The 14,023-nt window shown below is 38.5% G+C and overlaps 1 protein-coding gene across 3 annotated transcripts in view; it reads left to right on the top strand.

Moving 5' to 3' along the window:
* The window catches only part of fand (Pre-mRNA-splicing factor SYF1 fand), a 235,098-nt gene that overhangs the window by 48,782 nt on the left and 172,293 nt on the right, over positions 1 to 14,023 (top strand). The gene's annotated exons all lie outside the window — the stretch shown is intronic.

Consider the following 14,023-nt stretch of genomic DNA (forward strand, 5'->3'; position numbering starts at 1 on the left):
TTTTGTGCAGTAGTATTTTGGAAATGGTGATCTCGAATGTTTGATGTTGATGCATAATTAACAGTTGGTTTGTTGTATCAGTACTAGATTCACATACTAGAGATGACAAGACCAGCTGATAATCTTATTGTTTTGTTTCTTACGGCAGCTGTCATCACCAGCACCCTAGATATATCAGGCTTAATTATAGTTCTTTTCAATAATATTTAAGAAGGGTAGTGCTGGAGTTCAGACAAACTAGTTAGCGGGTGTACTGTTAGCAGATTTGGTTTAATCAATCAAATCTCTGTTAGTGATCTGAAGGTGCAGGGTTTCTAGAGAATTCCGTGGATGGTACATGAAAAGGGATGTAAATTATTTAAACAGCACGTATACTATCTTTGAAAAACCAACTACAAATCACATCACTTTGCACAGGCAGTGAGCGATCAAATATACTTTTCCCTTTTTTCTTTTTTTTTAAACAGCTTATTTATCTCAGATACTGCAATGAAATGCACAAATAAAATAAATCAACCTACCCCTGCTAAAGATTTTTTGGATCAAAGCTATTTTCCTAAACAATCAAAAATACAAACTGGAGTTTAATAAGCAGTTGAGAAAACACCTTAACTAGGTCCAGAAATATAAGAACATCTATTAACCCTCGGGACGTCGCGCGAGGCAGTGTAACGTCAGTCGTCGCGTGCGGTGGAAAAGACCGCGCAAGAATTCCATATCGTTTTTTGTATTTCAGTTTGCTATTTATTTTTGTTATGTCGCTTTATTTTTGTTTACTCTCGATTTTCATCATTAAAAATACAAATATTATTTACTTACATTTAAATAGTGCTTTAAAATACAATAACTAACGTGACATTCTACTTAACACACATCAAAAAACAGTGAAATGGAAAGAACATAGATTCTCAGAATTCACAAAAGTAAACTGGTAAAAGAAGTATAGTGCAATGTACGAGTAAATTACAACTATCAGTAAAAATATATACAAAACAAAGTTACAGCAATATAAATAAGGTATACAGTCCAGTGGTAAGAGCAAGGCTACGACAGACAGAGGGGTAACAGCAATTGGAGATTTACTGTTCACTAAAGACAATTTATTTGCCATTCTTCATTATATTCGTGAGCTGACTGTGTCCTTAGATAATAAAAAGGTCATCTTCATTTTCTTCATCTTCACCTGCTGTCCCCTTGCTGCAGCTTGACAGGTGAAGACAGTGTGCTCCTGGCATATGCACAGAGAGCAGGTAGCACACGGATTCTTCGTCTTTCTGTTTCCTTTTCCACACCATCAATCAATTTGTTTATCCTATAAACTTCTTCGGAATCCATTTTCACTCACAACACGAGTAAACAGTCAAACAATTTGTGTATACGAATAGTTGAGCATCCAGGGTTAGAACTAAATTCAACAAACGGCAGTAGTCGCCCGCATTTGAAAGCACCACGCACTCACATAAACATCCATGGCGGAAGCAGAAGAGCAATTAGGGGGCGCTACCTGGCTATAAACACTAGAGGGATGTTGCAGGGTAGATATGGTGGAGAGAGAAATATGTCCTATAACAATTGTAGACAGAGTAACAAAAGAACAATGCGTGCGGTCGAAAAGACCGCGGCGCGACGTCCCAAGGGTTAATAAAAACTAGATAATCCAACAATCCAAAAGAGATCATTTTAGGGAAATTAGGAGGGAAGGAGGAGAAAATGACAGGGATACAAAGGATGAGATCATCCTTAGAAACAAGTATCACTCCAGTATAACACTAACAGGTGCTTCAAACTGGCAAAATTCTACATGAATAGGTGGATAAAATATAAACACCAACCCCGCATTCTCAGGATAAAATATAAACACCAACCCCGCATTCTCAAAGTCCAATCATAAAATGTTTTTCCAGAATTTCCCCTTAAAAAAAGTGTGTCTGGCACTCATATACGAAAAGGAACCTTGACTATATATATTCCAGTGAAAATTCGAAGTGAAGTAAGCCGCACACTCACAGGAAACAAAGTTTCGTGGACATATTATAAATAAGTGTATCTTTTGCTCACTATTGAGAAGTCTCAAGATCACGCAGATGGTTTGGAAGAAGGGCAGATATAATAAACACTGAAGCCGAGGGTGGACAGATTTTACTGGGCGGTGGTCGGGCTTATATAATAATGTTCACAGAACACACTGGAACATAGTTCAATCTTCTTGATGAAGTACGTGACATCAGCGGTGCCGTAGGCAAAATGTAAGCAACCAGATAGCAGACTAGTGTGTACTACAGTATGGTGAATGCTGGTTGACCCAGGGAGTGACGAGATTGCAGCCGGCCAGATGTAGCGATGAAAGTTTATGAGGTAATTATACACTATGTGATCAGAAGTATCCGGACACCCCCAAAAACATACCTTTTTCATCTTAGATGCATTGTGCTGCCACCTACTGCCAGGTACTCCATAGCAGCGACCTCAGTAGTCATTAGACATCGTGAGAGAGCAGAATGGGGTGCTCCGCGGAACTTACGGACTTCGAACGTGGTCAGGTGATTGGGTGCACTTGTGTCAGAAGTCTGTATGCGAGATTTCCACACTCCTAAACATCCCTAAGTCCACTGTTTCTGATGTGATAGTGAAGTGGAAACGTGAAGGGACACGTACAGCATGAAAGCGTACAGGCCGACCTCCCTCGTCTGTTGACTGACACAGACCGCCTACAATTGAAGAGGGTCGTAAAGTGTAATAGGCAGGCAACTATCCAGACCATCACACAGGAATTCTAAACTGCATCAGGATCCACTCCAAGTACTATGACAGTTCGGCAGGAGGTGAGAAAACTTGGATTTCTTGGTCGAGCGGCTGCCCATAAGCCATACATCACGCAGGTCAATGCCGAACGACGCCTCACTTGGTGTAAGGATTGTAAACATTGGACGTTTGAACAGTGGAAAAACGTTGTGTGGAGTGACGAATCACGGTACACAGTGTGGCGATCCGATGGCAGGGTGTGGATATGGTGAATGCCTGGTGAACGTCATCTGCCAGCGTGTGTAGTGCCAGCAGTAAAATTTGGAGGCGGTGGTGTTATGGTGTGTTATGTGACCCGGTGTGTAACATCTGGTATGGGTCCCAGCTCAGGGTTACGAGTGAAGACCTCAACGGCATCTACGGCGGAGAAGGTGGACTTCGGTATGGCGGGGATGGCGGAAGGGGCATACCCATAGCGTCTGTACTCCAGAGGAGCGGCTACTAAAGGTGTCTGTCTCCATGTTAGGGGCGGCCTAATTTTGAACCTGGCAGTAGGTATAAAATGCCTTTGGGTGTGGCGAGCCCATCGTAACAATAGCCTATATGGACAAAGCAAATATGGTGCCCCGGAAAAGGTTAGGGCGTCCCCTGCTAAAAGCGACGCGCAGCTCTTCAGGTGCTGGGGGAACTGTGAAAAATGGGCAACCAGCACCAAACTACATCAAAATTGCAACAGTTAATGTACTGACACTGACGGGAAAGACAGAAGAACTGGTTGACTTCATGATAGAAAAAGATATAGCCATACTTGGACTGTGTGAGACCAAGAAGAGGGGTACAGGGGAGATCCCTCTGAGAGAAGGATACAGGCTGTATTACAGCGGAGGACCTGAAGCAAAAAATGGAGTGGCCATCATACTTAGAAGAGAAATCCAAGAATATCTGGAATATACAAAGTACGTCAGCGATAGGATGATGATGATGAGACTCCAGTTTGAAAACGGCGTGAAAGATCTATTCCATTTGTATGCCCCTCAAACTGGTTGCATAGATGAACATCTAGAGGACTTCTTAGAGGAAGTGGAGAGACAGATAGAAGATAAGGAAGTGCTATTGATGGGAGATCTAAATGCACAAGTTGGAATGGAAAGACAAGGAAAGGAAGATGTTGTAGGGCCCTTTGGATATGGAAATGTAAATCAAGAAGGTGAGTTGTTGGTGGATTTTTGCATGAGTAATCAAATGATTGTTGGAAACACCTGGTTTAGGAAGAAGAACAGTCAGAAGATTACAAGGTATGGCTGGGGAGACAGACGGACAAAGACCATGATTGATTATATAATCATAGAGAAAGAACACCGGAAGAACCTTGTAGATGTAACAGCCATGCCTGAAGAAGCCTTTGGTGGAGATCATAGAGTTGTGATAGGAAAATTGAAAGTTGGAAAGATTGAAAAATCCCAATTAAGAAGAGAGAAAAGAATTAAAGTATGGAAGTTGAAGGAGAAAAGCATACAAGAAGAATTTCAAAGGGAAATAATACCCTTGGTACCCAGGACAGAGGTGGGGAATGTTGAAGAGGAATGGAAAAGATTTAAGGAAGCACTGGTTGGATGTGCAGAAAAGGTGTGTGGTAGAACATCAGGAAATGTGAAAGACAAAGAAACACACTGGTGGAATGATAGGGTAAAGATTAAAGTGAAGGAAAAGAAAATGGCATGGAAAGCATGGAAAACATCTAAGACTGAAGAAAGTAGAGGAAAATATGTGGAGGCAAAGAATTTGACCAAGAAAGTAGTGGAGGAAGAAAAGAGGGAAAGCTGGGCCTTATTCACACAGACATTGAGAGATGATACGCAGGGCAGCAAGAAATTACTGTATGGTATCTTAAGAAACAAAAAGAGAGATCAAGTAAACACCAGATTTGTGAAGGATGAAGGTGGCATAATTTTAACAAAGCCAGAAGAAGTAAGAAATAGATGGAGAGAGTATTTTCAGAAGGTGCTGAACATAAGAACGGATGACAGTCATTCAATGGACGACCAGGAAAGGCAATTAGTTGACGAAGAAATGGATAAAGAAATTACAATGAATGAAATTGAAATGGCAGTAAGAAAGATGAAAAATGGAAAAACTGCTGGAATAGATGAAATTTCAGTGGAGATGATAAAGGCAGCTGGAGCTGTAGGCCTGCAGTGGACATATCGGATTCTCAGGAATGTCTGGGAGAATAAGGAGGTCCCTGAGGATTGGCAAAAAGGAATAAATATCCCAATTTTCAAGAAAGGTGATAAGAAAGTTTTGAAGAACTACAGGGGAATTACTCTAATATCCCATGTTGCTAAGATAATGGAAAGGATACTGGAAAGTAGAATAAGGTTGAGGGTTGAGAAGCAGATACAGGAAAATCAGTTTGGTTTCAGAAGTGGAAGGTCAACAATAGAGCCCATTTTCATTATGAGACAACTAATGGAAAAGCATTGGGAGTACGGGAATGATAAGGTGATGACATTCATTGATATTGAAAAGGCATATGACAGTGTCCCTAGGACGAAAGTTTGGGACAGTCTGGTGCAAAAAGGAATTGGACAGGGTTTAAAAATGATCATGGCATTGTATAAGGAATGTTGTAGTTGCGTGCAAACACAAGTTGGCAGGACAAGTTGGTTCAAAATAACTAGTGGGCTGAGACAGGGAAGTGTTCTATCACCAATCCTGTTTATAATAGCAATGGATGACATCATGAGAATGGCAAAAGCAGCATATGGAGGAAGAGAAATGAACATGATGTTATTTGCAGATGATATTGTGATTTGGGAGAAGACGACAGGAAGGTTCAAGAACAGTTGAATGTGGTGAATGGAAAGATTGAAGAATGTGGATTGAAAATAAGTGTAGAAAAGAGTAAAACTCTTGTTATGACTAAAGGGGAGAAAGAAGGGAAAGGTCAGATTAGACTTGCAGACAAGTCCCTGGAAGTATTGGAAACGTTTAAATACCTGGGGAGTGAATTAATGGAGAATGCTCGACTGGATGCTGAGATTAGTAAAAGGATTCAAGCGGGAAGTTGTTTCTATCATAGTGTAAGAAATATGTTATGGGACAAAGATGTGCCAATGGAAGCAAAGGATACTATGTACAAGATGTATTACGTACCCATAACAACTTACGGAGCAGAAACTTGGACAATGACAAAGAAGGATGAGAGTCGAATACAGGCAGCCGAAATGAAATTCTTGAGGAGTATGATAGAGAAGAGTAGAAGAGACAAAATAAGGAATGAGAAAATCTGGGAAGAAAGTGGAGTGGAAAAAATGAATGATAGAATAGAGAAGAGCCGACTAAGATGGTTTGGGCACATAAAGCGAATGAGCGACGAAAGAATGCCAAAAAAGGTGATGGAAATGCAAATTCAAGGAAGGAGAGGCCGTGGATGACCACGATTGAGATGGAAGGATACCATCCAACGCAGCATTATAGAAAGAAACCTGGACTGGGACACAGTGTTGGAAGAGGAGTGGTGGAAAGACCGAAGAAAGTGGAGAGGAACCATATTTGCCCCTACCCGGCTACAGCTGGATAAAGGGAAATGATGATGATGATGATGATGATGATGATGGTGTTATGGTGTGGTCATGCTTTTCATGGAGGGGGCTTGCACCCCTTGTTGTTTTGCGTGGCACTATCACAGCACAGGCCTACATTGATGTTTTAAGCACCTTCTTGCTTCCCACTGTTGAAGAGCACTTCGGGGATGGCGATTGCATCTTTCAACATGATCAAGCACCTGTTCATAATGCATAGCCTGTGGCAGAGTGGTTACATGACAATAACATCTCTGTCATGGACTGGCCTGCACAGAGTCCCGATCTGAATCCTATAGAACACCTTTGGGGTGTTTGGAACGCCGACTTTGTGCCAGGCCTCAGCGACGGACATCGCTACCTCTCCTCAGTGCAGCGCTCTGTGAAGAATGGGTGCCTTCCAGCACCTGATTGAACGTATGCCTGCGAGAGTGGAAGCTGTCATCAAGGCCAAGGGTGGGCCAACACCATATTGAATTCCATCATTACCGATGGAGGGCGCCACGAACTTGTACGTCATGTTCAGTCAGGTGTCCGGATACTTTTGATCACATAGTGTATATTCCCCTGGGCCAGCAAAAATCCAATGAATTTACGATGGGAGGCTGAAGACAGCTGAAAAGGCAGAGTGCAGACGATGAATGATGAGGATGGTGTAGTCAGCAACTGACGAGAGGCACCTTCTCGAAGGGGGTGATAATCATTCAACAACAGGTTCCAAAAGTAGTGATTGAAGACTAGAGAAAAAAATAAACTAGCCATGAAACTATTTCTAAGGAAATAGATATGTAATGCAAAAATAGGATAGTTAGGGCAGGGCAGGGGAGAGTGTAATGAGGAAAAAATGGATTGGTCCAACATAAGGTAGGATTAAATTACAATATAGTAGTTTACAATAAATTTTTACAATTTGTTTCTAGAATAAAGGTTACAACTTAAGAGCAATTATGTGGTCTATGAAGAAGAGAGAAAGAAAAGGAATGCTACCTACGGTATGTCCCATGAGCATGAAAGGTATAACTCTGCATGGGAGAGCCCACCTCAACTCGGTGTGGGTGGAAGGTAAGTCATGAATGAGCTTAAGGAGACACTTATGGAAAGATTACTCATGCAATGAAGAAACAAGTGTTTTATTTGTGACACATGGGCTCTTTTAATTTCTAAAGGATTTGAAATTTTTTGGAACAAGGCACTAACTGGAGTTTGGAATATGAGTTTTATAAAAGGACTTATCCAACAAGAACAAAGTTTTGCCAAAATCTGATTTTCAGCAGAACTTTGCAAATGTTTTTTTTTAACAATACCGTATCAGAAACTTTGAATGTGGAAGGACAATGCCTATGATTGTAAACCCATCGATGAAACTCCCTAGCTTCGTGCAACTTCTGTAAGGCCAATTTTCAGTCAGAATTAGAGACCTGATTGGGTAGGGACTGTAACAAAGAAGGTAAATCCCAATTCAAAGCAAGGGGAGTATGACAATCCCTTCTTAAAAATAATTTTTCTGGAGAGAAAGCGGTAAAATTAAGTGCAAGTGGAAAGGATGGAAGCTTAACATCTCAGTTCTTTTGTTCATCAGAATGAAAAATAGAAAGAAGTACCTTTATATTTCTGTGATAATATTTAACAACGTTAGCCTGAGGGTCGTAAGGTGATGTAAAGATTTTCTTAATCCCATTTGCAAAACAAAACTCATTAAAAGATTTTGATGTAAAGATAGTGGCATTTTTGGAAACCAAATACTTGGGTAAACCAGTAATAGGAAAAATTTGGTCATTCAGTAAATTGATGATGATAATAATAATAATAATAATAATAATAATAATAATAATAATAATAATAATAATAATAATAATGTATGAAAACTGGGAAAAGTGAAGGATAAATTTACTATAAAATGCATTTTAAATAGAATGCATTTTAAATTTTTAGGTGGTAAAATATGTTCTATAGCTGAGATACAATCAGGATCAACTGCAGTGACATCAGCAGAAAGAATGTGTCCCAAAAATTGTATAGAAGTTTGGCAATGAGAATTTTTGAGGGATTTACAGTCAAATTAACAGAGTGTAAACGAGAAAGAGCTTCATGTAAATGCTGAATATGAGTATCAGGATCAGAACTCTACGTAAGAATATTATCCACATATGGAAATAAGTATGGTATGAGGGGAATTCAATATATAATGCAACACATTTTATTTCTTGGCCAATTTCGGTTTTAAAAAATTGGAATTTTGTTTGGGTCATCTTTGAATATTCCCGCTTCGTGCCGTAGAGTTTCATTCATTTTTGATAGGTGGCAGCGCTGTAACTAGCCTTAAAATTGACGTCTGTAACGGAGGTGCGTACCAAACAGAGAACAGTTATTGAGTTTCTTTTGGTGGAAAACCAGGGCATCCCAGTTATTCATAGGTGCTTGCAGAATGTCTACGGAGACCTGGCAGTGGACAAGAGCACGGTGAGTCGTTGGGCGACGCGTGTTTCATCATCACAAGAAGATCAGGCAAACCTGTCTGAACTGAACTGTTCTTCCTCATCCACCCTACAGAACTACGTGGATGATGAGGAAGTTCTCGCTGCAGCACGATGTTGGCTCCAACATCGACCAGTTGAGTAGTACCATGCAGGCACACAGGCCCTCACGTTACGGTGGCCCAAGGCCATACCATTGAATGCAGATTATGTTGAAAAATAGGATGTTGTAGCAAAAGGATTGGGGAATAACATGGTGTATTTGAATCCTCAATAGAACCAACCTGCTTTTAGAAAAAAAGTTTTGCATTATATATTGAACTCCCTTGGTATTTTATGGCAGCAAAAATGGATTCAGCAACATGCTGCATGATTTGTGATCTCAAGATTAATCTGAAGGGAAATTTGGAAAATTGGAACAGTCCAGTAAGAGTAATGAAAGCAGTGTATTTAGAACTTCTAAGTTATATCTCTTTGTAATAGTATAATACATCAGTGTAGAATGTCACAATCTCTGTTAAGCAACCATCCTCTGAAAGACTACTTTTTGTTGGAAATCTCAATGAATTTTTTAAATACAGGTTTTATTGTACGTGGGTTTGGCACTAGATGTAGATTTAGCCCAATTTTATGGCCTGATGCTTTTCCTGACACCAACCCTGCTTGGACATATATAGTCACTATTGAGTGTATCTGTGATGGTTGATAGTGTGATATGTTGTATGTAAAGGAAGATGTATTTTAAGACAAATGCTAACACCCAGGACTCAAACCAGAGGAATTAACTGATTGATCATGGCTAAAATGCCCAGCTGGGATTCAAATCCAGAGCCCTCTGAACCAAAGGCCACTATGATGAACATTCTACCATGCAGTCAGACACCACATTGCATTTCTCTGTTGTCTAATTTTTGCATATGAGTGTAGTTTGTTCTTGTTTAACAGATGGGCCTTATGCAACAAAACGGGGCTAGGAAACATTTCATATCTATATGGAGCTTATAATTTTTTCATTATATCTTCCATATTTCTTTTGTCAGAATTGAGGTAAATATATAACAGCAATACTAATTCCTTTTATCATCTCTAACTCCTTTCTCTTGTGGCTGAATTGGAAATAAATAAGTAGAGGCATAGAAGATAGCCACAGACTTTATTTGCCACTTCTTTGGTTTGTTCTATTACCTACACAGAGGATTAGATGTGGTTATATATATAGGATTTATATTGTATAAAATTAGGAATAATAAACATAATAATAATATTATTTTTATGACATCAGGTACCATATGCAGGATTTTCCATTTAATACCATTTAGGCTGCCTGGGCATCAATTTAGATGTTCCAGTTTACTCTACCTGGTGGCAGGGTAAACCAGATCTCTGTTGGGTGATTTATGGCTGAGTTTTAATAAATTTTGTTGGGAAAACACCAAATGTGTAATGGAAAACTTTATGGCAACATCAATAACATGGAATGTCAAATGGACTTTTTCCTTCCCTTTAAAAATGAGACTACCTTAGCTGGGTTTGAAACTGCGATCTTGGGATCCGGAGGCCGAAACTTTATCTCTGATACTCAGAGGAGGGTATAATATTAGTGATTGTTGTTCTTAAGGAGAAAACAACGGGATTATCAGCCCCTCATCCATCTGAGGAAGGTCATTTATTATTCTCATGAATTTCATCAGCATATTCAAGTACATTTTTGTATTCAGTAAAATTTTATAGAAGATTTTGTTCAGTAATATGAAGTGGTTACCCTTTCTTTTTTTTTTTTTCCACTTGTAGATGATGGTTGTTCCTTTATAAGTTTTCTTGAAACTAACAGTTTGTGTTAATTCTATATTTTGGTTTAATTAAAACATTCCTTTTTTTCTAAATTCCATGTTCTTTTAATAGTACTATAATAAAAGTTATGGGGAATATTTGAAAACAATTACTATGATGACTCAAAGGCGAATATGATTGCTTAGCTCCTCGTGGTTATGTGAATGATCATGAGTTGTAGCTTGCAATTTGAAATAAAATCAATGCTGAGAATTGTTTATTAAATAATATTTTGTATCAGTATGGGATTCAGCAGTAGTATTTCAAATGTAGTTTCAACACATGCATTCTTTTATGGTTCTCTTTAGCCTTCGGAACTTCGACAAGTTTCTTGTTTGCCTCAGCCATAAATCAGCTGTCAATAACCAAAAACTACCTTGCTCTTCAAGAATATGCTTCAAATTCACATTCCTATCCAAGTTATTGGTAATCATGGAATCAAGCATGCTATATATAACCTTAACTAGTTCTAAATAAGACTATAAGATCTCGCATATATCACTTTCGGTTAAGAAAAACTTATTTACGAAGACATAAAATAATATTAACCCATATATGTTCTCACATTCAATGATCCTTTCTTATTAGTAAAATTATGCCAAGATCAACTTAAATGAATGCAGATATCTATATATATGAAGTTCTACTTTCATGTCCAAGTATAACCAATATTTATTCATAGTAGGGGTATTATTTGATGATCATGCCCTATTATCCTATCTTATATTAGGTTAGGGTATGTTGCGGTTATAGTAGTACGTGACCTCTTGATTACATAGCATGTTAATCGATAAATAACACGTGATCCTAGCTTGCGTCGATACTTATATTTCTTACATTAAATATTCCCTTTTTTCTTTCAATCTCGACATAGAATATACTCTTATTTAAATCATTTTTCATTTCATCTTTCATATATCAACTTCATATTTTTATAAAGCATCCATTTCAACTCATATCTTTTCTTATTATCATTATCTCTTCCTAATAACACATTCCCTTGACGCACAACTAATCTTTAACACTGGATCAATATCTTCTGAACTCGTCATAACATTTATCTTACATCAACATTATCTTTTTCATCTCCAGAAATGGCTGTTCAGTTTCTTCATTCCATTTCCGTTTTTTGTCTATCTTCATGAGATAATGCATTAGTCAGGCTAGCTTTATGCTGATCAACTCATATACAGTAAAACCTGTCTTAACGGACACCTCTCACCGGCGGACACCCCTCATTGGTGGACGATTTTCTAGGTCCGTAATTAAATGCCATGTTGTGTATGAGTAATTTATCCCTCTTATACGGACACCCTTTATTACGGACACGGACACACCATAGCCACGAGAAACTCCAATTAAACCTCTCCTAACGGACACTTTCTTTTTCAAAAAATTCTGTATTTGTGTCCTGTACAGTATGTATTCGCTTACTTTTTGCACAGTCGGTACTTCCAAGAATCACAGACACCGTAACTTTTGATCCTGGCTGTACACATTCTTGGAAGGCATCACTAAGCTACGCTATCACTTCTGGAAGTTGTGTGATCTAACATGCTCGACAGCCCTGGAATTCGTACCTTCACTGTCAGGTTACTTTTCATTGACTCGTGGGCTTTTGATGTGTTCAATTTTACGTTAGTAAGTATGTGTAAACATGGCTCCGAGGAAGTTTTTAAGTTTAAAAGAAAAGGTAGGCATAATAGACTATCATAAATGTGAGTAGTGTGGTGTGCGTAAACTGTCCGAAGTGCTTAAGATTGGAAAGACACAGGCAGCTGAAATTGTGAAAAAGCAAGAGGAACTAGTGAAAGAATGGCATTTAAATGGCAACGAACAGCGCATTAAACTGGTTTCAAAATGGTAGTGGAGCTCCATATTCCAATAGAGTGTGAGAGTGGAGACACGAAAACGATTCTTCAGTCAATCCAAGGGAAGAGGGACAAAAATGAAGATTCTGACGAAAGCGGGAGTGAAGGAGATGCTAATGACGACTTTGAAGAAAATACGGAAATTAATGTTCTGCCAATAACCTCGTACAGTGAGGCTCTCGGCATTGTTAAGCGACTTAAAGAATTTTATTATAAACAAAACGATGAAAAAGGTATAAATTTGACCCAAGATTTAATTGCACATAGTGAAAACATCATTGCTAAATCGAAATGGACAAAACAAACAAACATTAAGGATTTTTTCAAGTGCTAATGTTTTACTGTACTGTGCTAGAGATTGCTACATCTACATATTGATTTAAAGTTTTAAAAACTCATACGTTCTTCTTAATTTTAACATGGTGAACGGTAATCGTGTACAGTGTGCTCAATAAAGGTTTCCATAGAAGTGTTTTTGTCTCTTTAATACAGTACATCACAGAGCTGCAGCAGCCCATCTACAACTTTCTCATGCGAGTACAGTGCAGTATATTGTACAATACTGTATACAGTATACAATTAAAGGTACATTTGCGAGAATTGTTAACACATACAATACATGGGTTATTGTGTTCCAAGTTATGTTTAATGGTACCGGTTTCATAACCTCTCGCGGACGGACACCCCTTCATAACGGACGTTTTTTCGGTGCCGAAGGTGTCCGTTATAGGGAGACCGGAAGAAATATGAGGTCTCCAACCTACATTGATGGAGTGGAGACACGAAAACGATTCTTCAGTCAATCCAAGGGTGCGGTGCTTGGCTGTATTGCCCTTTACCACATTTCTGAGAAACAATTGAATGCTCGTCAGGTACGTCGTAGGATCAAGACATGGCTAGCGGGCAAGAGGTATTTGATTTCATACGTTAAGGTGACTATGAATAACATAAGGGAGTGGCATACACAAATTAATAGATTTAATTTACAAATATTCAATAAGCACGGGAACGTTATTTATCAGGTACGAAAGTAACGTAACATTAAAGACTATATACGTATTTTTCACTGCGATGACAAATTTTCATTAATATCACGGTTAGATGCATTTCCCCGGGCCAAGACACAAGTAGGTATTCATGAGTTTTGTAATACTTGCTATCGCTACCATACTCCCGGAATATGTTCTCGGAAAATTTTCTCTTTACAGGGTGATAATACTGTCACCGTATCGGACAAGCCCGGAAGAATGCAGAGTATAGTAATATATGCTGATTTTATTTATTTATTTATTTATTTATTTATTTATTTATTTATTTATTTATTTACATAACAGGCTTTTTTGCCCAATTAAAATGTTCACAATATACAGTACAATCAATAGTTACACTACCAAACATTAACTGAAAAAAAGACAATACAAAGAATACAATGAACTACCCAAACAATACAAAGTTGGTAATACATTAAAAATATACAGTTACTACATTAATAATTATTTTACAGTGGTGCCTAACACAAAGT

Source organism: Anabrus simplex, chromosome 4 (assembly GCF_040414725.1).
Source record: "Anabrus simplex isolate iqAnaSimp1 chromosome 4, ASM4041472v1, whole genome shotgun sequence".
NCBI classification, from domain to species: domain Eukaryota; kingdom Metazoa; phylum Arthropoda; class Insecta; order Orthoptera; family Tettigoniidae; genus Anabrus; species Anabrus simplex.